This window comes from Erinaceus europaeus, chromosome 16, assembly GCF_950295315.1.
Source record: "Erinaceus europaeus chromosome 16, mEriEur2.1, whole genome shotgun sequence".
Lineage (NCBI taxonomy): Eukaryota > Metazoa > Chordata > Mammalia > Eulipotyphla > Erinaceidae > Erinaceus > Erinaceus europaeus.
In genome coordinates this window covers 17,851,403-17,878,305 of record NC_080177.1, presented here as the reverse complement: position 1 = coordinate 17,878,305, position 26,903 = coordinate 17,851,403, and the positions used below count along the sequence as shown (strand labels likewise).

Below are 26,903 nucleotides of genomic sequence, written 5' to 3'. Positions count from 1 at the left end.
ATAAAGATAATTACCTTCCACCTTCTGCAACCCACAACGACCATGGGTCCATACTCCCAAAGGGATAGAGAGTGGGAAAGCTATCAGGGGAGGGGATGGGATATGGAGACAGGGTGGTGGGAATTGTGTGGATTTGTACTCCTCCTATCCTACAGTTTTGTTAATGTCTCCTTTCTTAAATAAAAACAAAAAACTGGGAAATGTTATACATGTACAAACTACTGTATTTACTGTCAACTGTACAACAATAATCAACCAATAAAGAAATTAAAAAAGGAAAAGAAAGAAAGAAAGATGAACGGATAAAGGGGTTACAGGATATGTACTCAATGAGGCACTACTCAACTATTAAAAAAAGATGATATTGTGTCCTTTTGGAATAAAATGGATGGAACTGGAGGAGATTACACTTAGTGAAGGAGGTGAAAAACAACTATTGGATGATTTCAGTCATATGTGGAATATAGAGATGTGAACATAAGAACTTAGGAAAAAAAAACTCAACACACATCAGTCTTTAGGAGAACTGTAGTGGTTAGTATTGGAGTATGGAGTAGGGGAACAGATCTGTAGTGGAGGGAGTGGTGTGAAACTATACCTCTATGTTCTTATAATCTTATAAATCACTACACCAAAAAAATAAATAAATAAAGTAAAAAAGGAGAATCCCCAGCGGCTTCCTATAGACTGAGGATGTAAGTTCAAATTCTCTCATCTGGCATGATTTCATGCTTCCCAAAACATGGAACCAGTTTATATAGGAAATCACACTGTCTCCAATTCTTTTCCAATTAGAGCTATCCCTTTTACCACATAACACATTTATGTAACCTAATGCTACTTCCTGTCTCCTCTCACATGAATATTATTATCATTCAGTATCCAACTTATTAATTCTACTAGTGACTATGGGCAAATCACTCAAATATCCCTTCACCATTATGTCTTCCCCAAATACTGTTCCCATGATGGCAATCCTCTTCTCTGGACTCATACAACACTTCCAGTTAATATCATCTATTTACTCACTCTACTAATCGATGCATTTATCCTTCCTCTAAGACTTAATCCAGGCCTCATTTCTCATTTGATTTACTGGGAAATAAATCCTTCTGGAATGAGCATTCCAAAACACTGATCTAATCATCTATTGCTTCTTTAGTTGCCAACATCCTAACACTCATATTTCTGATCATGGTGTGAATGCCTATGTTTCACACATGTACAATTTCACAACCCAGACCCCCATTTTCATTCTGAAAGAGGGAGGGACTTTATCTATTATCATCATCATCATCATCATCATCATTACACCTTTAATTACCACTGGATAATTTGTGAGCTGGGGGTACAATGAATACTTTAGTCCTTTCCCTCTTAGGACTTTCTCATACTTGAAACACACTCCTTTCTTCTGGAAGATGTTTCCACATCCCATTCCACATCCTCTTCCTCTTGCAGCCACTTGGGCTTTCAGAATAGAAGCACACTCCTTTCTTTACTGAATCTATTTGAATTCTTTTTTTTTTTTTACTTATAGTTTTTATGTCTCAAAAATCACTGCTAATATACAATTAATACTGAAAAATATTATAAGATTAACCATATCTCCTGTTTTTTTTCTCCACCACTCCCATCACCAAAGGTCTGTGTCCCCACACCCAACCCCATCCCAATAAATAATCACTGTAGTTCCCCCACAGTCTTAGATATAGGTTAAACTTTTTAATTTTTTTTTTACATTCATATGTTCAAGTCTCTTCATTCTGAATATGAGTGAAACCATTATTTGCTAACTTTCTCTGGTGACAAATCACCTCTCTTGTGGTACTGGGGACCGAACCAGGGCCACATGCCTGGCAAGGCACATGTCTTACCCAGTGAAATGACTTTCATATTCTCCCAACATGAACCCTGTAAACACCAAACTCAAGCCATCAGGAATAATACTGAACAAGTACTCCTCTCCACTACCCACAAGCTCCTTTCTTTCTCAGTGCCTTTAATGGTCTGCTTTTTCTGGCCTCCTCACTCAATACTTGTCTTTCTAGTTCCCCACTAGTCATCAGAATGAAATAAAGCATCACCTGTCCCCAGAGTCCATACTACATACCACAAAACACCTCCTCTGCACGTCTGTATTTAGCTATGCTCACTTATCAATGTAGATTTCAAGATGGGTTTGCACATCTTTTCACCCACCAGTCTAGGAGAGCCCATGCAATGCCCAGACCAGAGGCCACTTAACTAACATAACTGAATCACACTGCGTTTATTGTCTGTGAATCACTCATGGTTTTGACCACATCCATTTTATCTGGGGAGAAAAAAAAAAAGTCAGTCCTGTGAGAGATGACTAAAGTGTTTATTTGTGACCCCTACCTCACACACAGTAAAAACTCAAAGCAAAATAAAAATAATGAAATGCAAACCTGCTGCTTTCACTTGCTAAGTAAGACCAGCTGCCCAAACATCTAACAGCTTGCATGTCACAACCTTTGCCGAGCATGTGAATTCTCTGATGGTGACTTTGCCTGTGACATCAAGTAAGCAAGATGCTGATGGGTATTGTACACAGCCTGATGAACACACAGAGCCAGTGGCATGTTCATAGAGGTCCATGAAAGGAAGGAAGGAAGGAAGGAAGGAAGGAAGGAAGGAAGGAAGGAAGAAAGAAAGGAAGAAAGAAAGGAAGAAAAGAACAGAACAGGGAAGGGGGCCTGATGAACATACAGAGCCAGTGGCATGTTCATAGCAGGCCCATTAAAAAAAAAGAAAGAAAGAAAGAAAGAAAAAAACAGAGAAGGGGGCAGTAGCACAGTGGGTTAAGCGCACATGGCACAAAGGGCAAGAGCCAGCATAAGGGGTCAGTGGTATAGCTCACTTGGATAGTGTGATCCCTCACTTTGTGTGTGGCCCTAGTTTGAATTCAGTCCCCACTACACTGAAGGAAGCTTCAGTATTATGGTCCCTTTAATTTTTTTCTCTCTGTCTCTACCTATAAATAAATAAATAAATGCTAGGTTTTTGATCATTTTTTCATCAGCAATATGGAAAAAATAGATATTTGAATTCAATATATACATTGATTTCTTTAAAATTTAGATTTTATTTATTATTTAGTTTTTTTAAAATTATTTAAAACTCAAATTAGGTATTACATAAAATATCAAATATCTGGGATAAATGGTGGGAAAAAGCATATGGAATGAAACCTACTAGAAGTGCAAAGAAAAACTAAAATGAACTTAGGGCCTAAAAGACAAAGTCAGCAGTGTTCCTGGGTGCCTGGATAATTTTGTAGATCCTCCACTTCTTCCATTCCCCCATTTCTTATCCCCCCACCACACCATCCCACTGATGCACACATCCAACCTGAGAATCTTCAGACAAAAACAGTAATCAGGAAAGGTCTGTCCCCCTCCCTGCCCAAACCACTTCAGCTCTCATGACCAAGGGCTTCAAAAACCCCTGATACCTGTAGCTCTACTCTTTTCTGGAAACCAATCAGGTCTGGTGGCCAATGGGGGATATAATTTGCCTGCGTGAGAAACTTTTCCAATAAACTCCCTTCTATTCTGACTCCTGCCCTCTGGATAGTTAGAAGAAACCTGACAATGTTCAGACACCTTCTTTCAGAGCTGCAGAGGAAAGAAAGTTAATAAGGCTAATTCTCAGCTTTTGTGTGGCTCTTCTCTGGAAGGAGTCTGAGACTGAACCAAAAGTCACATGGGCTTCCAAAAATAAACAGCTCCCCCGCCCCCACACCCCGCTAGCCAGGGGGGCCCCACTAGCAAGAGAAATAACAAAATTAGATTTAACAGTCACTGAGAAGAGCTAAGAATTCATTTATGTGTTGCTTTGCTAAGCCCAGATATTTACAAGAAGGGTAATAAATACAGAGATCCGAGATATTAATATGATAAACTCTTATCTTTGTTTAGCAGTATTACTGATGAGGTTGTTTAAAGCAGAATAATTCCGTAGATAGGAAATGTTAACTCCTTTGAGCCAGAGAGCCTCGCCTATGGGAAGCCTTGTTCTTCAGGACACAGGGTTTCTAACCCGTGTTAGAGGCTATTTTCCACCACTGGAAGTGTAAGCCAAGAGAAAGGATGAGAAAAGCTTGGTACATACATCTGACAGTCATTTCAATGGTGGCCTACATGTTGAACTTCTAGTGATGGACTTTATGCAGTAAGTATGTATGTTGATTTTCAGTGATGTATACCTTAAACCACTGTAAGTAATGCAGTGTTACTCAATAAGTATCAAGTCAAATTTTTGATTTACTTTAATAATTCTTATGATTAAGGATTTCACATTGACTTACAAAATTTTAAGATTTCAAGGGTATAGTTTCACACCTATATCTGTGTTGTGCAACTCACCACACCCATCACTGCAGTTTACATATCCTCACCACAACATTAATTAGGGCTGGGTGGTGGCACATTCCATTGAGCGTAGGCATTACCATGCACAAGACCCAGGTTCAAGCCCCTGGCCCCCACCTGTAGGGAGGAAGCTTCATGAGTGGAGAAGCAGTGCTGCAGGTATCTTTCTTTCTCTCTTGTATGCTATCTCTCTCTCAACCCCTCCCCTCTCAATTTCTCTCTGTCCTATCAAACATGAGAAAAATGAAATAAAACAATTTCTAAGTATTAATAAATTAAAATTTTATTTTTTACTGGGAGGATTAACGGTTTACAGCTTTTGATACATGTGTAAAGTTTCTCAGTTTTCTGCAGAAACTCTCAACCCCAGTCTAGGTCCTCCTTCACCATCATGCACCAGGACCTGAACACCACGCCACCCCAGAGTCCTTTATTTTGGTGCAATACACCAAACTCAGTCCAAGTTCTACTTTATGCTTCCCCTTTCTGTTTTTACTTCTCAATTTATGTCCATGAGTGAGATCATCCCATATTCACCCTTCTCTTTCTGGTTTATCTCACATTTAACATGATTCCTTCAAGCTCCATCCAAGATGATGTGAAGTAGGTGAATTCATCATTCTTGCTAGCTGAGTAAAATTCCACTGTGTATATATATATCACAACTTTCTCAGTCACTTACCTATTGTTGAACACCTGATTACTTCCAAGTTTTGGCGATTACAAACTGTGATGCTATGAACACAGATATTTTTGGATGAGTGTGTTTGATTCTTTAGGATATATTCCCAGAAGAGGAACTGCTGGGTCAGTGGGCAGGTCCATTTCTAGCCTTGTGAGACTTCTCCAGACTGTTCTCCACAGGGGTTGGACCAATTTACATTCCCACCAGCAGTGCAGGACGGTTCCTATACCCCTGCAATCTCTCCAGTATTTGTTGTTACTAACCTTTTTAATGTATGACATTCTCACAGGAGTGAAGTTGTATCTCATTATTGTCTTAATTTGCATTTCTCTGACAGTTTTTTTATGAAATAGTTTCCTGCAGATAACTGAATAGGCCACTATCTTCCTTCTAGTAGTTTACAATACTGACAGGGGTTACAGTCTTTGGAGAGAGTACAGAAATTATGTGCCAGACATTTCTGTTTGCCCTGTGAGACATGTTCCCCACTCTCCTTCCTCTTGCCATCTACCTAACAGGTCACCCAACAGAAACCATATCAAGAGACACATAAGCACTCTGCTTCCCATTAGGTTCTTCCAACAGAAGACACTGGGAAAACGGAGAAAGGGAGGCAGCGAGGTGCAAAGTAAGGTCACTTTCAGGTGCAAGGCAACTGCAACCAGTTCCCCCAAACCTGCACCTTTAATAAATAGTCTTTATTAAATATGTTGCCTTCGGTATTAAGTGTGACATGTGTTTTCTATCATAATGCTGACTGATTTATCCAAGTAAGGTGAAGATGCTAGTGGCTTCCCAGAATTTTTCTTTACTTCAAAAACCTTCTCTTCTTTCTCTCCACAAAGTCCTTTTCCATACTTAACTTTCAAAATGTCTGGGTTCTTACCTGGAGCTATCCTCAAATTCTTCCCCAAGGTGGAAAACCTAATAGGCAGAGCACAGCCAGTTAAGAACAAATTGCCATGAAATGACACCAAGGTAAGCCTAAAAAAGACTGATGTGGAGATACCATGATCACGAAGGTGGTTTTCCCAGGGCGAGGCTTATCCATTGCACTCCGGATGTGCTGACCCCTGCGATTTCCCCAAATGTGGGAAACTCGACTGCATAATTTGTGGTAGTGGGGGACTGCGTTCGCGCTCTCCCCTGATAAGTAATAAAAAAAAAAAAAAAAGACTGATGTGGGAGTCAGGCAGTAGCGAAGTGGGTAAAGCGCAGGCCGCGCAAAGCACAAGGACCAGCCAATGATCACTGTTGGAGCCCTCCCCTCCCCCCGCTCCCCACCTGCAGGGGCCACTTCACAGGTGGTAAAACAGGTCTGCAGGTGTCTATCTTTCTCTCCCCCTGCTGTCTTCCCCTCCTCTCTCCGTTTCTCTCTGTCCTATCCAGTAACGACATCAATAGCTAAAACAATAAAACAACAAGGGCAACAAAAGGGAATAAATAAATAAATAAATATTTTTAAAAAGACTGATGCAGACAAGCTCTATTTTATAATGTGGCTGGTGACCAAGATTTAACTTGTAGACACTAGACACTCAGGAGTGTTGGGAAAGGTGGGGAGAGGCACAGACTGGGCTTGTTTTAATTAAAAATAGAAGAAGGAGGCTATTATTTCCTCAAATAGATTGGTGATTTCTACATTTTTCTCTTCAAGAAAAATTGCCTCAGGCCAATGACAGCCAGTTCCCAAAAATGAGCACAGACGATGCAACTGACCCTGATGGTTCAGGCTTCCAAGTCTCAGCAATTAGAAACTAGAGAGAAACAACAGTCAGGGAAGTTTCCAAAAGTAAATACCTCTCACTTTGTTTCTCTTTCCCTCTCTCATAAAAACGAATACTTTTTTAAAAATCAGAGATGTGGGTCAGAGGGGTATTTCACAGGGTGGGCCTTGCTATACATGTAACCCTGGATTGAGTCCTGGTACCATAGAGGAATCCTACAGCATGTGGGGTTGTAGAGCTCTGGTGTTGTAGAGTTTCTTTCTCTCTGCCTGAGTGGAGAAAAAAAAAAAGGAAAAAAAAAAAAATATATATATATATATATATCCAGGTGAGGCAACAAAACAATGCACATGAGTGAGACGCCAGCTCTGAAATTATTTTTTTTCTGCAAACTACTAAACAAAGAATTATGTAAATGCTTTCTATTGCTTAGTGAGAACAGAAGCATAGTGTTAGAATCAGCTCCCTCCCCATGTTCATCGGGGAAGCAATTACAGAAGCCAGACCTTCCACCTTCTGCATCCCATAATGACCCTGGGTCCATACTCCCAGAGGGATAAAGAATAGGAAAGCTGGGAGTCGGGCGGTAGCATAGCGGGTTAAGTGCACGTGGCGCAAAGCACAAGGACCGGCATAAGGATCCTGGTTCAAGCTCCAGGCTCCCCTACTGCAGGGGAGTCGCTTCACAGGTGGTGAAGCAAGTCTGCAGGTGTCTGTCTTTGTCTTCCCCTCCTCTCCATTTCTCTCTGTCCTGTCCAACAACGACGACATCAATATCAACAACAATAATAACTACAACAATAAAATAAGAGCAACAAAAGGGAATAAATAAATAAATCTAAAAAAAAAGAATAGGAAAGCTATCAGGAGGGGGTGGGATATGGAGTTCTCGTGGTGGGGAATTGTGTGGAGTTGTACCCCTCTTATCCTATAGTTTTTCTCAATGTTTCCTTTTTATAAATAAAAAATTTTAAAATATCAGTTCCCTCCAAAGTCTATAAGAGAGGCAAAAAGTCCCTCCCTAGTCTATCTGACCAGTTTGAGTTGAGGAAGAACCCAGATTCTAAGAGGAGGTTCAACTAGGCCAGAATATAGCACTGTATGTGAAATAAATGAAGACTGTGGATTGATGAAGTGAGTTTCCTCTAGATTTCAGCCATGAAGCCTGTACTGGATGAAGAATCACCTTCTTAGGTGCATCATAGCCTGCAGCCTTTCATACTATTCCACAGAAGATCCTGGGTATGCAGGTAAGCATGATTAAACAATGACAGGCTAATGTGCTTCAAAGAGAGAGGGAAGGATAGTACACACTGAGGAGCACTCTCTGGACATCTCAGGCACAGCACTGGAGTCATCTGTCAATTGGTTAGGAATGTAGAATCAGGGGAGTCGAGCAGTAGCGCAGCGAAAGCGCAAGGACCGGTGTAAGGATCCTAGTTCGAGCCCCTGGCTCCCCACCTGCAGGGGAGTCACTTCACAGGCGGTGAAGCAGGTCTGCAGGTGTCTATCTTTCTCTCCTCCTTTCTGTCTTCCCCTTCTCTCTCCATTTCTCTCTGTCCTATCCAACAATGACAACGATATCAATAACAACAATAACAACTACAACAACAATAAAAAACAAGGGCAACAAATGGGACTATATATATGTAGAATCAGGCTCCACCTCAGATCCACTGAATCAGAATTTGTAGCTTAACCAAAGCCCAAACACACACCAAACTCAAAAGTGATCCTCTAAGGGTGGAGGTGATAATATAATGAGTATGCAAACATATTTTCATGCGTGGGGCTCTAAGATCCCCAACATCACCATAAACCAGAGCTGAGCAGTGCTCTGGTAAAAATTAAAATAAATAGACAAATAAATAAATTAATTAAATATAAACTCTTCCCTAAAAGACTTATGATGAAACTTTCTAAATAAATGAGACCGGGAAAAAGAATCAGAAAAAAAAGGAAGGAAACTAACACATGTCACATGTCTTCCAAGGTATGTTATATGTTCTACCATATAACAACATTTCCCCAAATAACTCAGAATGTCAGAGTGATTCCTTTCCAGGGGGAGGGGGAGATGGATGACCAAAATAGAAACGGAAGACCAAGAAGGTCAATAAACTAATGTAAACTATTCTAAACCAAGTATATCTTACTGCACAGCTCACCAAGCTGCCCCTCTCCTGGTCCTGGGGGACAGTGATCATGCCTGTTTAATGTCCCTGGCAAACAGACAAAGCAAAATGTGTGCATGTCCAAAATGAATTCCTCTCCCATGAGTCTTGACATGCAGACATTGTTGAGCCATCACACAATTTCACCCCGTTTTATTCCCGGGTTAAAATGAAAAGGTGCCTTGAGATGTGAGGGCTTTTCCCATTATCCATCTCGCATTAAAATTCCAAACACTCTCTCCCAAAATCCATCATCGTTCCACAACCTAGAGTGATCTCAATCTAAGGCTGACATCTTGTCTGGTTCCCACAGGCCTATAATGATCATAGTAGCTGACACGTAGAGTTAAACATTGTTCTACACGTTTCAAGCTCTATTGAGTTTCATGGCCAAAAAGATAGTTCAGCACGGAAAGCATGAGCCTTGTATGTGTGAGGGTCTGGTTCAGTTCCCATCACTGCACATGTCAGAGTAGAGCAGTGCTCCTCTCTCTAAGTAAACAAAGGTTTGTTTATAGTCCTTTTGAATTTGAAATCTATGTGGGGTTTCTTTTATTATTAAATGAATTTTTTTTTGCGTCCAGGGTTATTGCTGGGGCTCGGTGCCTGCACCACGAATCCACTGCTCCTGGAGGCCACCTTTCCCCTTTTGTTGCCCTTGTTGTCTATCGTTGTTGTTAATATTATTGTTGACGTTGTTGTTGGATAGGACAGAGAGAAACTGAGACAGGAGGGGAAGACAGGGAGGGAGAGAGAAAGATAGACACCTGCAGACCTGCTTCACCACCTGTGAAGCGACTCCCCTGCAGGTGGGGAGCCAGGAGCTCCAAGGGGGTTCTTACGCAGGTCCTTGTGCTTTGCGCCACTTGCTCTTAACCTGCTGTGCTACTGCCGGGCCCCCAGTAAATGAATTTACAATGAACAAATTGGAGTATAGAGTGCTAAATAAATTATCCAAGACCATTGAGCTAGTGAGTAGCAAAGTCACGGTTTAAGCTTAGAGTTCAGGGACTCTATTTGTTGTCCCAAAGGAGAACGGAGTTGTATGAGTGAACCAGGAAAGCTCGAAAAATTCCAGAGCCCCCTCCTCCCCTAAAACCTTCTCTGCATACTTTTCTCTCATCAGTACAATTAATTCAGTCCCTTTCATTGTGAAAATTCCAAAAAGAAAAAAAAAAAAAAGGACAGTAAACATACACCAAGCTGACTAGTCACTACTATTGGGAAAGGAGAGGAAGGGAGAAAGAATGACAAATAAATAAATAAATAAATAAATAAATGTTCAAACAGAAGGAGGCAGAGGCCTGACAAGACTGATGGAATCAGATAAAAATACAACCGAAGTCACTGCTAGAAAAATACCAGAGGGCTCCAATGGCTGTGGTGTTCCCTTGGCTGGCAGAGAGTTTATTTTGGCTCTGACCTTTGAAAACATGTTAAATAATGATGATGTTCATAATGGATGGGCGACAGGCCTACAATCTCTCTGGTTTGGCAAGTATGTCCTAGAACTGTGCATTCCTTCCCCTTGGTCAGAGGGCCACTCCCATTCCCCCGGGGATCGTGTCTTCAGCCTGAATTTTGAGCAGCACCATCCTGCTGAAACCCAAACTGCAGGAATTCCAACTGTAAATCAATATGGACTTTGCAGAAGATTAATTTAAAAAAAAAAGAGGGGGTGGCCACCCCCATGCCAGCCTAGTTTTAACACCCAGTGGTTTCTTGATATAATTCTGATTGTACAGAAATGGATCCAAACCAAGGAGGGGAAAGAAAAAAATATCTACTCCGAAGGAGCTTCATCGAAATCAGCTTTACTCATAATTCACTGTAAAATAATCTGCCTGGCTTAAAACTGTTTATGTGTATAGTACTCACAGAGAAATAGAGGAAACTGGTCTGAAACTAGAAAAGAATTGAAACAGGCAAACAATAAAAGAGAAAAGCAAATAACAGGCAGTTCTACCAACATAGAGATTTCTCTCAAGGCTCCTAAAATCCAGCCTCAACTTCACTGTCATCAATTTCAAAAGGGTGACAAATCCCTCACCACCCTGTCCCCATTCTCTTGCAAAGTTCTTTTGCAGCTCCTTTCCATGAAAAAGACGGAGCCTATTTCTCCATTTCTTGAATCTGGGATGTCACTTGTCTTGGCAGATGGGTGATGTCGAATCTCTGGCACCAAGATTTAAGAGACATTCAGCATGGGTGCTCACCCTCCATTTGAAGAAATTGGGATCTTTGCGTTTACCATTCATTCTCTTCATTCTGGAATGTTCTTGCTCTGAGATCTCTGCTCAAATGTCACCTCATCAGATGACTTTTTCTTCACCTCCCTGAAATATATTAATACCCCCGCTACTCTCAATTGCATATCCTACTTTGTTTTTCCTCAAGGCTTTTTACCACTTTTTATTATATTTTCATTTATTTTCTCCTCCCCCTGCCACCCACCACCACTGTCCCAGTCAAATATAAGTCCTATGAGAACAGACACATTCTCTTGTTACAACTAGTACCCAGTGCCTGGCACAAAACTATAAAAATTTAGAGGGTCCGGGTGGTGGTACATCTGGTTAGGTGCACATATCACCATGAGTAAAGACCTGGGTTCAAGCCCCCGGGGACTCCCCATCTGCAGGGAGGATGCTTCATGAGTGATGAAACAGGCTTGAAGATGTCTGCCTTTCTCCCTTTCAATCTTCCCTCCTTTCTCAATTACTCTCTGTCTAGTCAAATAAAAATAGGAAGGAAAAAATGGTCACTAGGAGCAGCGGATTTGTAGTGCAGGCATTGAGCCCCAGAAATGACCCTAGTGGCCAAAAAAACTATAACATATTGCTAATTGGATCCTCATATGCACTAAATGTGATTTTCTTAACTGTAACACACACACACACACACACACATATATATTCTTGCCTCCTGGGCTCGGTGCCTGCACTATGAATCTACGGCTCCTGGCCACCATATATTTTTTTTGCACTATTGTTGTTCCTGTTATTGTTGCTGCTGTTGTTGTTGGATAGGACAAAGAGAAAATGAGAGAGGAAGGAAAGACAGAGAGGTGGAGAGAAAGACAGACACCTGCAAACTTTCTTCACCGCTTGCGAAGTGACCCCCCCTGCAAGTGGGGAGCTGGGGGCTTAAACAGCGATCCTTGCTCCCATCCTTGGGCTTCACGCCATGTATGCTTAACTCAGTGTGCCAACTGTATTATATTTAATAATACAAACATTTTATTTTTATCACAATACTTAAGGTTCCAACGAACCTAATCTTTGTTAAGGTTATTACTTTTTATTTTATTTTAAATATACTTTTCAATTCCCCAGTCTTCTAAATGAGAATACATATTAAGAAAAATAACTTTTATGGAATGTGTAATAATCCCTGATGAAATCAGGAAAAACCTGGACTTGTTAAAAATTATTTTCATGACACCTATCACAGAGAGATAAGAAATTGTACTCATGGGAGTCGGGCGGTAGTGCAGATGGTAAAGCACAGGTGGCACAAAGCGCAAGGACTGGCTTAAGGATCCCGGTTCTAGCCCCCAGATCCCCACCTGCAGGGGAGCCTTTCACAGGCAGTGAAGCAGCTCTGCAGACATTATTCTCTCCCGCTCTCTCTCTTCCTCTCCTCTCTCCATTTCTCTCTGTCCTATCCAACAATGACATCAATAACAACAACAGTAATAACTACAACAATAAAAAAGCGACAAGGGCAACAAAAAAAAGAATAAATAAATATTTTTTAAAAGGGAGTTGGGCGGTAGCGCAGCAGGTTAAGCGCACGTGGCCCAAAACACAAGGACCTGCATAAGGATCCTGGTCCCCTGGTTCCCCAACTGCAGGGGAGTCGCTTCACAAGCAGTGAAGTAGGTCTACAGGTGTCTTATCTTTCTCTCCCTCTATCTGTCTTCCCCTCCTCTCTCCATTTCTCTCTGACCTTTATAACAACAACGACATCAATAACAACAATAATAACTACAACAATAAAAAAACAAGGGCAACAAAAGGGAAAATAAATTTTAAAAAACTGACCAAAAAATGAGTAATTAAAAAAAAGAAGAAATTGTACTCATGTAACAACTGTCTTATAAATCGGTTTTCTTTCTTTTTTTAACTTTTTTTTCAATTTTTATGTATTATTGGATAGACACAGAAATTGAGAGGGGAGAGGGAGATAAAGAGGGAGAGAGACAGAGAGACACCTGCAGCCCTGCTTCACCACTCATGAAGCTTTCCAGCTGTAGATAGGGACCAGGGGCTTGAACCTGGGTCCTTGCACACTGTAATGTGAGTGCTTAACCAGGTGAGCTACCACTTGGCCCCTAAATCATAGTTTTCTTAGTAAAATTGTTTTTAAAATACCTTCATCCAATGATAATGGTGTTCTGTGTTTCTCACTTGTATTCGTGCCTCTAGGATGAGTCAGCCCAGGAACTAGCACACTATCCAGGTTAAAGGACACATTTTGAAACCATCTTCTCACTGTCTTTACTTGCAATCAATACTTTTCAGGCGAATGAGGAGGTGATTCAGCAATTGAGCACATTCCATAGGATGCCTGGGTTCTATCCACATGAGAATAACAGAATCTGTGGAGAACTCCCCTCAAGCAGTTAGACTAAGTAAAAGTCCAAATAAGTGGAGAGGGTGTTGCATCTTGGTGCATAATGGTGGAAACTGACATAAGCTGGGGGTTCAGAGTGCTTGGCACATACCTATCACTGGAAGAAACTGTATCCATGTGTCAGCAACTGTACAGTAAACCATTAAGCTCTCAATAAATTGTTTTTTTTAAAAAAAAAAAAAAAAAGATTTATTTACCTTATCATCAGCAAATTATCAGATTGCAAATTAGATCACGTTTGGCTTTTTTTTTTTTTTCACTTAATACAGTTCAGCATCAGACTATCCAGTGGGGAACTAGATATTTAAAAAATGATAGTTGCTGTGCCTAGAGACCTCAGCATAGTTTAGTGGTAATATCCTTGATTACAGTGAGATGTACTGTTGGGATGTTAGAAGTCATATTGAGATTCTGTAGAGGGCTAGAATGTGGAATCTCTAAATGCTTTTACCACCACCACAGACTTAGCTCACAGTCTTTGCTGGTCATCTCACAAAAGCATGCTAATGCCATGGATGGTAATTTAATAAGCAGGGTGGGGGTAGATAGCATAATGGTTATGCAAACAGACTCATGTCTGAGGCTCCAAAGTCCCAGGTTTAATCCCCTGCACCACCATAAACCAGAGCTAAGCAGTGCTCTGGTAAAAATAAATAATTACTTAAATAAATAAATAATTAAACACATGTGAATATAGCCAACAAGTCAACTAACCTGACTGCCTCCTATAGTTAAGGCATCATTTTCATAGCTAAGAAAAACTAGTTTTTTATCCCCCCCAATGTACAACTAGTTGACTAGGGAAAAAAAATCTACACAATGAAATGACTGCCCTGACTTATATCAACACCACCCAAATGGGAAGAAACAGAAGGTTAACGGCCTAAGAAAGGGTGCACATGACAGGCAGAGGCTGCCCATGTCAGGCCACTCTTACGTCCACCTGTTCTCTGCAGAAGCTCTGGCTTAAATCCCACATTTATCTAGACAGACTGTGGTATCAGTTTTATAGTTAGGTATATTACCAACAACCTCTTTTAATCTAACACAAAGCTTTCAAGAACTAACCTTGTGTAGAATAAACTCCTTAAAAGATTACAATAATTAGAGATACAGAGACATGTAAATATTTGGTAGTCAAACCAAATTCGTGTTGCCTGGTATTTTCCTTGGAGTCTGCCCATGTCATTACACTGAAATGTGATATACACAAACCCTCAGTGACTACAAGTGAAATAATGTGACCCTATATATACAGTGACAGTTTAAAATTACATTTGCTTTGGTTATTTTTATGTCAGACATCTCAAACAGTTTATTCCAAGCTTGGTACATTTTGTTTCCTAAACAAAACAATGAAGGAGAACATAGAAATACTTAAAAGTGCAACAATGAGAGATTTTCAGTCCTCAACAAAGCTGAAAATTTGTGATTTTTAAGTTTGGCTTGTTATTAGTTTAACAAATATACATTAGCTGTCATGTTTATTAAAATACAATATAAAAACAAATGTTACTGTTAATAGTCCTGTTCAGCTTTTTTAAATCTATAATTAACAACAACAAAAAAAAACCCATCTTTACAAAAAGGGAATTTGAACTATCTAAACTATCCTTTTGGACAGACAGCAGGTCATTATCTAACTTTGTATACGTTAGAAAAATTAAATATTGAGTTGTCAAAAAAATCATGATACCTTTTTGCTTTGAAAAACATAGAAAATGCATCATGACTTTTCTGACAACCCAGTATAAAAGGACAGACAGAAAGAAAGTGATGGACTGAGGTAGGTAGGTAGATAGGTAGGTAGGTAAGTAGGCAGGCAGGCAGGCAGGCAGGCAGGCAGGCAGGCAGACAAGTAGGTAAAGAAAGATAATCAGCCTTGAAAAATAAAGCAACATGGGCCAAACCCAAACTGAAGGAGAAATGGACTAGACTTTTCAGAAATGTCAATTTCATGAAAGAATGACAAAACTTTAGAACTTTTCAAAAATAAAGGTAAAGAAAGATGGTGAATGAAATGCAATGATAAGAAAAATAAAAAAGAAAGAAAAAAAAACAGGAAAAGCTATAAAGGACACTTACTATTGGGGCAACTGAGTAACTTCAGTATATGGTATTGTACAATGTGGTAATCCATCATAGAGTTATATTCAGTAATGGCATGCTTGTAGTAGGTAATGCTGAAATATTTAGGGATAATATCTTCAGTAATTCAAATGGTTGAGGCAAAAAAAAATAGAGGAAAGGATAAATGTAGCAACATGCTGATGGGGATAACATATTCATTGCTTATTTTTCCATTTCTCTCTTTTTTAAAAAATATTTTATTTATTTATGAGAAAGATAGGAGGAAGAGAGAAAGAACCAGACATCACTCTGGCACATGTGCTGCCAGGGATGGAACTCGGGACCTCATGCTTGAGAGTCCAGAGCTTTACCACTGCACCACCTCCTGGACCACTTTTGCATTTTTCTATACATTTATTATTTTCTCATGACAAAAAGTTGAGAGAAAGTGTAAATGATACATTAGTAATTCAACTACTTATTTGTATAACATTTAGCACTACTGCCCAACTAATAACAATGTATTAAAACATTATCCCAAAACAAGACAAACTAATGAAAATTTCAGAATATTAAAGTATGGGCCTCAGTGAATTATTCATAAATATATTTTTAAATTTTTTCTAATAATTCCCTTTATCCTTATTTTTTTCTTTCTAAAGACAGCAACCTTTTCTGAGGAATTAAAATATCTATCTTTGACAATTAAAATATTGTGACTCATGAAAATACACAGTAAAGTAACTAAATTATAAAAACAAAAGTACTTTCCTCTCTCTACCATAGAGTTCTTTATAGCACATAGAATAACTTTGCATTTAAATTTTGTATTTTAAATTTAACTGATCACTTGAATTTTTTGCACATATTTTACAAGGTAGTAGCAAACTTTTATCAGAAGAAACATCAATCAGATGTTCCCTGGATGCCCTGGTACTTAAAGGAGTCATGACCAACTTTATCTTCCCTGTAACTTACTTAAATTACAGAAGATTATGGACTTGAGTGACCACACATAAAGTTCCACAAAGTTCTGCTTCCACTTGATTTAAATAAACAGAGTCAAAATTAACAACTGGTTAATAGTCCAGAATGGCTTCTTATGTGGGATATTACCCAAGATCTTTGCAACAATTATATTTTATTTTCATGCTTTAAATAATTAAACATATTGCTCAAAGAGTAACCTGGGTGGCACTCATTAAAATCTATAATTTCAAAGTGATACCCCCTCCCCCTGCCAAAAAGCCAGTCTTTGTGTAGTTAGACACTTAGTAAGGACAAGCAAGCACTGAAACAAAGCAAGGTGCTCTAAAGCTACCAGCACAGTCTAGGCTTCTAGAAGGTGAACTGTCCATTCTAAGAAACTACGGGATAGGATTCCCCGCTCATATTCCAGCTATTGGTTCAAAGAAGTTACAATATTCCGTTAAAAATGATTTAATTGGGAGTTGGGGGGTAGCGCAGCGGGTTAAGAGCAAGTGGCGCAAAATGGAAGGACCAGCTTAAGGATCCCAGTTCAAACCCCTGCAAATGAGTCTTGAGGTGTCTGTCTTTCTCTCCCCCTCTCTGTCTTCCCTCCTCTCTCCATTTCTCTCTGTCCTGCCCAACAATGATGACATCAATAACAACAACAATAAAAAAAAAAACCAACAAGGGCAACAAAAGGGAAAATAAATAATTATTTTTTTAAAATTTTTAAATGATTTAGAGTAAATTGTTTTAACATGTTGAATTGCCAAACTGACAATTGAATAGTCTACATACATGAAATGAAACTCCAGCAAATGTTAAACTTTTCTATTCAAATGTCCTTCTCTGAGAAGTCTTATACTCTAAAAAGATTTATTCTTTTTGAATAAATTAAAAAGGAAGAGAATAAGAGCTCTGGCTTTTCCATTACTCATTTGAACCATTCATTGTGAGGTTTCTTATGTAATAGTGAGATAATATGCAGTGAAATACACTGTGCCAGTAGGGCACCAAAGTAAAAACCCTGGGTAGAGGGTGAGGGTGGATGTTCAGCTTCATGGGGGGTGGGGGGCGGGTGGGATGGGACACAGTCTTTTGGTGGTGGGAATGGTGTTTATGTACACGCCTATTAATTTGTAGTCATATAAATCACTATTTAAGTAATATGAAAGGGAGACAAACTGATTGTCTCAAACTTTTTAAAGCACAGACTGAGTCTTTTTAATACATAGGCTGAGTCTTTGAAAAGTTGACCCTCTTAAAAGCTTAGTCCAGGGAGAACAGAAGCAACTGGTGGCACAGCTATATACAAATAATGTCAAAGGACATAAATTATGGTGATGTGGTGTACGAAACAGCAAATCCTAACAAAGGGATATTTCAAAGTTAACCCAATTGCCAAACAATGAGATTATAGCAATAACTATCTATTGTCTTCTTAAACCCTAAGACAGCAGGAACCTCCGTCTTCCTCTATAGAGCCTATATTTCCCCCAGTCCTGCAACCTCTGGGGTGGGGCTCACTTTCCTGCATGCTTCTCTCAGCTCATACCAAATGATATTGCATTCGCCGATCCCAACCTATTCAATGCGACAAGTACCACTTCAGCATGCTTTACTTTAGACTGTGTCCAGAGAGGTGTGGAATGTCAACCCTTCACCCTCATTACTCGGGTTAGACCTTTCCTTTCTCTAATTTCTCTAATTTCCTTCCTCTAATTCCATTCCAGCAGGTTCACTTCCTAACAAAGTCCCAAAACACAGATATAGACCAGGTCCCGTAAGATAGAGCATATGTTCACATGTATCCATAAATTAGGGCAAAATATATACCTGAAAGCAGAAATACACAATAGTCTGTAGTGAGTCAGTATCAAGTTCATAATGAAATAGTGTCAACTTAGACTTAGATACCCTCCTCACCTACTTCCTATTATAGTTCTCTCACTCACTCCAAAGCTAACCTCATCCAAGCAAAGACTGCAAAAGCTGAATAAGGGCAAGAGACTGGCATACTTTAATGATGACTCTTCAGTCACTATCAGGCCATTCCATCAGCTGGGACCCTAATCGGGGAGTCCTGAGATTCCCAAACAGACTTGGTGGGCCTAGATCTCAAATAAATCCCTCTTTCCATTGTTTCCAGTCATCTCTATCAGGAACAACACAATAGACCCCTTTGTGGGCCCCCAATAGGACCTTGCCCTCAACTTGGATTAGCAATGGTAGAGAATGTTCCATCCTAGAAAGGGAGGATGGACAACATACTCTGTGCTACACCTGAGGAAGATGGGTCAATACTGGGGCAGCTTGGAATGTTCCTACTCATGACCACAGAATGTGAGCTCAGATCTAGAGGGATGCAGAGGTCACATAGGCTCCTAAGCTGATTATGGGCCCCAGATCACATCAAATCGATGGGGTTTACAATCAACAGTATTTATACCCCTTTCCCATATTAGGGAGCTACTCTCTTCCCTGATCCAGCTTTCTGGTACTTTTTCCAGCCATGACATCATCTCTCCCAGACAATAACTTGGATCTACCAGTTCATCAGATTTCAGGCTCAGTGGCAAACAGAAAAAGGAAAAAAAAAAAAAAAACCCACTAGTATAGCCACAGGCCTTTTGGAATTTAAATAAAAAATGCCTACCAGCTATCTACAAAATGGAGGACCCCCCCCCCCAACTCTTCATCTGCACTATTCCAGCCCTTAGGTCCATGATTGGTCAACAATTTGTTTGGCTTTGCATGTTAACTCTCTTGTCAACCACCAGGTTCCAGATGCCAGCATGATGTCGACCAGACTTCCCTGGACAGACAGCCCCACCAATGTGTCCTGGAGCTCCACTTCCCCAGAGCCCTTCCCCACTAGGGAAAGAGAGAAACAGGCTGAAAGTATGGATCAACCTGTCAATGCCCATGTTCGGCAGCGAAGCAATTACAGAAGCCAGACCTTCCACCTTCTACATCCCACAATGACCTTGGGTCCATACTCCCAGAGGGTTAAAGAACAGGAAAGCTATCAGGGGAGGGGATGGTATACGGAGGTCTGGTAGCTGGAATTGTGTGAAGTTGTACCCCTCTTATCCTATGGTTTTGTCAATGTTTCCTTTCTATAAATAAAAATTAAAAAAAGAAATACACTGTACCCCTGGCATGCCCATAGGAAGTGGAAACGGAGAGGCCAATGAAGGGCTCAGTGGTAGAACACCCACCTCACATACATGAGATTCTAGCTTTGATCCCAGATACCACACAGAAGGAGCAAGAAGAACTCCATAAATGGTAAAATTGTTTTCTCTCTCCATCTTTCTCTTTTCCTCTCTCTCTCTCCTCTATCACCTCAGCTGTGTTTCTCTCTCATTCAAAAAAAAAAAAAAATTGAAAAGCATTCACCAGAAGGATAGTTCAGTGGTAATGCACATACATGAGAACCTGAGTCCAATCTCCAGCACCACATAAAAATAAACAAGAAGAATGAGAGAAATTTGTAAATGGGGAGGGAGGGAAGAAAGTATGATACAGAAACATTTGGAAATCCACCAGGAGATCCCAATCTAGAAATATAGGCAGCTTCCTTTGAGAAACACCCTCGACTTTTATTATTTTATTTTATTATTTATTTTATTAGATACCCCATAGAAAACAGACAGAAGTCCACCTGCCAGGGCCTGGAATATCCCACTCTACTGTGGCTCTCTGCACCTACACCATGTTTCCTTACTAACAAAACAGACAAGACTGAATCCAATGAGTATTGCCAATATATGCAGGAGGAAAATCTTATAAGCCAAAGGTATAGTTCATCCAGAGAAGAAAGTTTCAAAATAGCTAAATAAAGCACTATTCACTCAGAACTCTGGGGATGAGAACAGTGTGGAATTATACCACTATTATCTCATAATTTTGTAAATCGATATTAAATCACTAAGTTAAAAAAAAGGAACAAAAATTTCATCCTTCAGTCTTTTTGATGATGCCAAGTTACTTTAGCTGTCTTCTGATGTCTCCCCAATTCTGCTACTAAATATACTCATTTGAGGGCCGGGCAGTAGCACAGTGGGTTAAACCACACCTGGTACAAAGCCCAAAGACCAGCTAAGGATTACAGTTCAAGTCCCAGGCTCCCCACCTGCAGGGGAGTCGCTCCACAGGTGGTGAAGCAGGTCTGCAAGTGTCTATCTTTCTCTCCCCATCTCTGTCTCCCCCTCCTCTCTCAATTTCTCTCTGTCCTATCCTACAACAGCAGCAATAACAAGGGCAATAAGATGGGGAAAAAATGGCCTCCAGGAGCAATGGATTTGTAGTGCAAGCACCGAGCCCCCAGTGAAACCCTGGAGGAGAGAGAAAAAAAAAAAAATATATATATATATAGTCATTATACAGTCATTTATCTAAATTCTAAATTATCTCCAATAGTTCCTCTACCACACCTGGTACATTCAGTAACCAAGGAAATTATTTTTGTTTAAAAATTTTTTCATCTTTTTTTATTAAGTCTTTTCATTTATTTATTATTGGATAAAGACAGAGAAAAATTGAGGGAGAGAGAGACAGAGACAGAGACACCTGCAGACCTGATTCAAAACTAGTGAAGCTTCTCCTGCAGGTAGGGATCAGGGGTTTGAACCCAGATCCATGCGTACTGTAATGTGTGCACTTAACCAGGTGTGCCATGGCCTGGCCCCCACCAAAGAAACTGTAATTAGTTAAATGTTCCTTTCCTCGGTCATACATTTGGGGGAATATCAGGATAAAATACTGTTAATTTTTTATTGGGTAGTTAATGATTTACAGTAAATACAAACTCCTTGAGAGGCTGCTTCTGTCATGTATTTCTCCTCTTACAGAGAAATTCCTATCACCCGCCCAAGCTGGTTTCCGCCCAGGAAGATCCACCTGCGAACAAGCCCTGGCCCTCTCAACTTACATTGAAAATGGATTCCAGAAGAATTTAAAGACGGGTGCTATCTTTGTTGATCTCACAGCAGCCTATGACACGGTCTGGCACCGTGGTCTCCTAGTCAAGATCTCAAGATGCCTGCCTTCATGGGTGGCCAACACTATATCGTTTCTTCTCCAAAACAGAAGATTCCGGGTGCATCTGGGTGACAAGTCTAGCAGATGGAGACTTGTCTCAAGTGGCCTCCCCCAGGGCTCTGTTCTGGCTCCTACGTTATTTAATATTTACATCAATGACCTCCCAGAAACTTCTTCAAGGAAGTTCATCTACGCCGATGACATCTGCTGTGCACCTCAGGCATCCAAGTTTGACATCCTCAAGGAAACACTCACGAAAGACATGTCTCTGATATCTGATTACTGTAAAAAATGGCAACTAATCCCTAGCACTGCAAAAACGGTATCATCTGTTTTCCATCTACACCATGCCTCGGCCTCGCGTGAGCTTAATGTGCAGCTTGGCGATACGAGAATCCGGCATGAGGCCCAGCCAGTCTATCTTGGCGTTACTCTCGATCGCACCCTGTCATTTCACGAACATCTCATAAAAACTGCAGCAAAGGTGGGCGCGAGGAATCACATCATTGCAAGACTGGCCAGCTCCTCATGGGGTGCGAGCGCTTCCACACTACGATCATCATCTCTGGCATTCTGCTACTTCACTGCAGAATACTGTGCCCCAGTATGGTTCCGTAGCCCCCATGTCCACTTGGTCGATTCCAAATTATATTCCTCCATGAGGATAATTTCTGGAACCATCCGTTCCACCCCGGTTCCATGGCTGCCAGTTCTTAGCAACATCGCCCCGCCAGATATTCGTTGGTATGCGGCATCATCTAAGTTCATTTCCCACGTCTACGCTCGACCGGACCTGCCAATATACGCGGATATCTTCGCCCACCCTGTCCAACGCTTGACGTCTCGTCACCCAATCTGGTCCCCTACGCCTACACTGAACTTCTCTGTTCCAGTCTCTTGGAAACAGAGTTGGCAGTCAGCTGAGGTAAAGAACAAACACCTCATCACAGACCCCTGCAAGCGTCAACCCGGCTTTGACCTAGCACGTTATGATTGGGCCCTCCTCAATCGCTATCGAACAGGCCATGGCCAGTGCGCCGCTATGTTCCATCGCTGGGGAGCCAGAGACGACCCGAACTGCCCCTGCAGCTACAGACAGACTATGACCCACATAGTCAACGACTGCCACCTCTCCAGATTCAAAGGAGGTCTCGAAACTTTACATCAGGCTCAACCTGACGCTGTTGACTGGCTACGAAAGAAGGGCAAACACTAGAAGAAGTAAATACACTTGCTTATATTTAGGTAAGACATCGATTTTTCTGTAAAACACTCTCACCCCTGGCCTAGGTCCTTCTCCACTATCATGCACTAATACCAGAAAGTTCCTCACCTCCCCACAATCCTTTGCTTTTTTTTTTTTTTTAATATTTATTTTATTTATTCCCTTTTGTTGCCCTTGTTGTTTTATTGTTGTAGTTATTATTGTTGTTGTTGTTGTTGGATAGGACAGAGAGAAATGGAGAGAGGAGGGGAAGACAGAGAGGAGGAGAGAAAGACAGACACCTGCAGACCTGCTTCACCGCCTGTGAAGCGACTCCCCTGCAGGTGGGGAGCCGGGGTTCGAACCGGGATCCTTATGCCGGTCCTTGTGCTTTGCGCCACCTGCGCTTAACCCGCTGCGCTACTGCCCGACTCCCAATCCTTTGCTTTTAAGCAGACCACTTCTCAGCTCTGGTTTATGGCAGCACTAAGGATTAAGGCTGGAGCCTCAGATGCCTCAGGCAGGAAAGTCTGTTGTACTACCTGTGGTGCTGCCCTCCTGGCCTGCAAATACTATTAAATTGCTTTATATACCTATATGACTCACTGCTTACTGCTGTCACTAAAACCTCCAAAGCATATGTTATTTCTCTAGTCTAATTCTTAGCATTTTCACCTAAGATTTGACCCTCACCTCTTATTTTTATGACCATCAAAGGCTTCAGAATGGTTGAATTTACACACACACACACACACACACACACACACACATGCGCGTGCACACACACACGTGAAATATACTTGCTAAAGTATGACCCAAATCTCAAAATGTAGTAATTGTTAACTACTCAGCTTGCATTTCAGAAGCAAGCCACTAGAAACTTAATAGGAGAAAACTCAAAAGAGAAAATAGCCCAAACCAAGAGACCCCTCACAGAATGGGAGATCTTGACATGCCATACATCAGACAAAAAGCTAATAACCAGAATATATAAAGAATTTGCAAATCTCAACAACAAGACAACAAATAACCCCATCCAAAAATGGAGGGGAGAACATGGACAGAATATTCACCACAGAAGAGATCCAAAAGGCCGAGAAACACATGAAAAAATGCTCCAAGTCTCTGATTGTCAGAGAAATGCAAATAAAGACAACAATGAGATACCACTTCACTCCTGTGAGAATGTCATACATCAGAAAAGGTAACAGCAGCAAATGCTGGAGAGACTGTGGGGTCAAAGAAACCCTCCTGCACTGCAGATGGGAATGTAAATTGGTCCAACTTCTGTGGAGAACAGTCTGGAAAACTCTCAGAAGACTAGAAATGGGCCTACCCTATGACCCTGCAATTCTTCTCCTGAGGATATATCCTAAGGAACCCAACACACCAATCCAAAAAAATCTATGTACACATATGTTCTTGGCAGCACAATTTGTAATAGCCAAAACCTGTAAGCATCCCAGGTGTCCTTAAAAGAAGCCGCTGAATATATTTTTGAATGAGCATATAATTAATTTGTATATATATGTACATATATATTTATATATCATAAAAATGCTTAGTTGTCTTCATAAATTTCTTTCTACATTTCCCTTGAAGGGCACTTAGAAAAGGAATGATATGTTTTAATTCAATAAAGAAATCACTGTAGAATGCATTCTGATAAGATAAATCCTTGTGGTCTATAATAATGTGTTTTCGAGAAGTTTTTCAGGTCTTCTTTAGATGAATCTCAAGCTAGTAAAACACCATAATGACAAAAAAAAAAAAAAAAGAAAGAAAAATTATGTTTAAAAAGTCCATCTCTAAAAGTTGAGTTTTAAGAAATAAGGAAATTTTATACATGAGAATTTCTTATGAGTTTTTACTGGATTTTTCAAAGGTAGGACATTAAACACAATCATTTCAAAGGGTGTGGGCACTTGCAAATTAGGTCAGTGCACTTATTTTTAATAGCAGGAAATATGTCACGCGGCTTTGAAATGCTTCACTATGATTTACAGCATCTCTGAATCTTTCCTTGGAGCCATGGGAAGTGGAATTTCAGTCTGTCCTAACTTGTTTTTTGTTGTTGTTGTTGTTGCTCTTTTTCTTTTTCACTTATTCATTTATTTTTGTTAAAATTAAGTATATATTATTCAAGTAAAACTATGTACTTGCGATTCAACAGCCTCTTTACTCAAATTTCTTCATTCAGTGGGCACTGAAATCATAAAATCTATTTTATTCAGTAAATTTGTGATTTCCAATTTTATTAAGGGCAATAATTATAAGAAGAACAAAAGAAGGTGGGGGGAAAGGACAAAAGAAAATCTGCAGGGGCCAGGTGGTGGCGCACCTGTTACAATGCGCAAGAACCTGGCTTGGAGCACCCCGTCCCCACCTGCAAGGGGAAAGTTCTGCCGGTGGTGAAAAGCAGGGGGTGAAGGTGTCTCTGTCTCTCTCCCTTTCTATCATCCCCTTACCTCTCAATTTCTGGCTGTCTCTATAAGTAACATTAGGAGAGTTATGCTACATCTTTACACGACAATAAATGTCATAATCCACAGTGTTCCAATATTGATAATATTATATTTGTAGATAGTTTCTCAGTGTCTTCCCTCCATAAGAGTTAACTTGTACTAAGTCTTATGACCTTTAAAAATGAATAAGAGGGAAGCAATTACAGAAGCCAGACCTTCTACCTTCTGCAACCCTCAATGACCCTGGGTCCATGCTCCCAGAGGGATAGAGAATGGGAAAGCTATCAGGGGAGGGGGTGGGATATGGAGATTGGGTGGTGGGAATTGTGTGGAGTTGTACCCCTCCTACCCTATGGTTTTGTTAATTAATCCTTTCTTAAATTAAAAAAAAAATTTTTTTAATGAATAAGAATGGGAGTCGAGCGGTAGCGCAGCGGGTTAAACACACATGGCGTGAAGCCCAAGGACCGCAGTAAGGGTCCCAGTTGGAGCCCCTGGCTCCCCACCTGCAGGGGAGTCGCTTCACAGGCGGTGAAACAGGTCTGCAGGTGTCTGTCTCTCCTCCTCTCTGTCTTCCCCTTCTCTCTCTATTTCTCTCTGTCCTATCTAACAATGACATCAATAACAACAATAATAACTACAACAATAAAAAACAAGAGCAACAAAAGGGAAAATAAATAAATAAATAAAAAGTTTTTAAAAATGAATAAGAACGTTTCGTACCATATATGCATCAATTTAATTATCATTCATCAGCCCTTCAAAATAGATGATAGTCTGTAAAGAACTGCTTTCTATCTTGAATTACATAATCTTAGAGCAAGAAAGTGTCTCAGGCATTTAGTAGTTTAAATTCATTTTGGTTACTAATGAGAAAATGAAGACCTAGACACAGAGAGACATCTTAGTTAGGAAACTGGAGAGCAATGAAGTCAGAATTCATATTTCGGGCTATTTTACAATACCACATTCTCATAGTAAAAATGAAGACCTCTTCAAGAAGATACTGCTTTCTTTAGAATTAAGCATTGCTTTTTGTCTTTCTCTGACTCACTGCAAAACAAGATTCCTACAATAGATGAGACCAATTGCTTTGCAAATGATGCTACTGATAAGTACTCTCTAATTTAATCTAATTAATTGCCTCCTTTCTGCCAAATCACAAGAGAAATATCTCTTTTCCCAGGGAGGAAAGTTTTCAAGGTTGCTTACTATTTGTCAGACTGGCTGTGTTTCTTTAATTTCTTAATAGATATAGATGGCCTTCAAAATTTAAAAAAAGGCATTTTCCATTGTTGATTACCAGTGCTTCAGCGGAACTGCAAGGGCTAAATAAACTATCCATTCAAAGACTGTGCCCTCTAAAAAGGTTTTTGTGTGTTGTTGTGATTGTTTTGTTCGTTATTACTGTTTGTTTTCTCAAACCTACAGGGGAAGTGGAGGCAGCATTAACATGCTCTAAAAGCAAAACCTTAGATACAACACAGAGTGCCAAGTAGATAAGTCTGTAGCTTGGCCCCAAAATGTC

The 26,903-nt window shown here is 40.3% G+C and overlaps 1 protein-coding gene and 1 non-coding gene across 5 annotated transcripts in view; one reads left to right on the top strand and one right to left on the bottom strand.

Moving 5' to 3' along the window:
• Positions 1-26,903, bottom strand: part of GALK2 (galactokinase 2) — a 197,387-nt gene that overhangs the window by 80,405 nt on the left and 90,079 nt on the right. The window lies entirely within an intron of this gene.
• Positions 6,074-6,231, top strand: LOC132533679 (U1 spliceosomal RNA). The gene has a single exon (XR_009545529.1). It is a non-coding gene; the product is annotated as a U1 spliceosomal RNA (small nuclear RNA).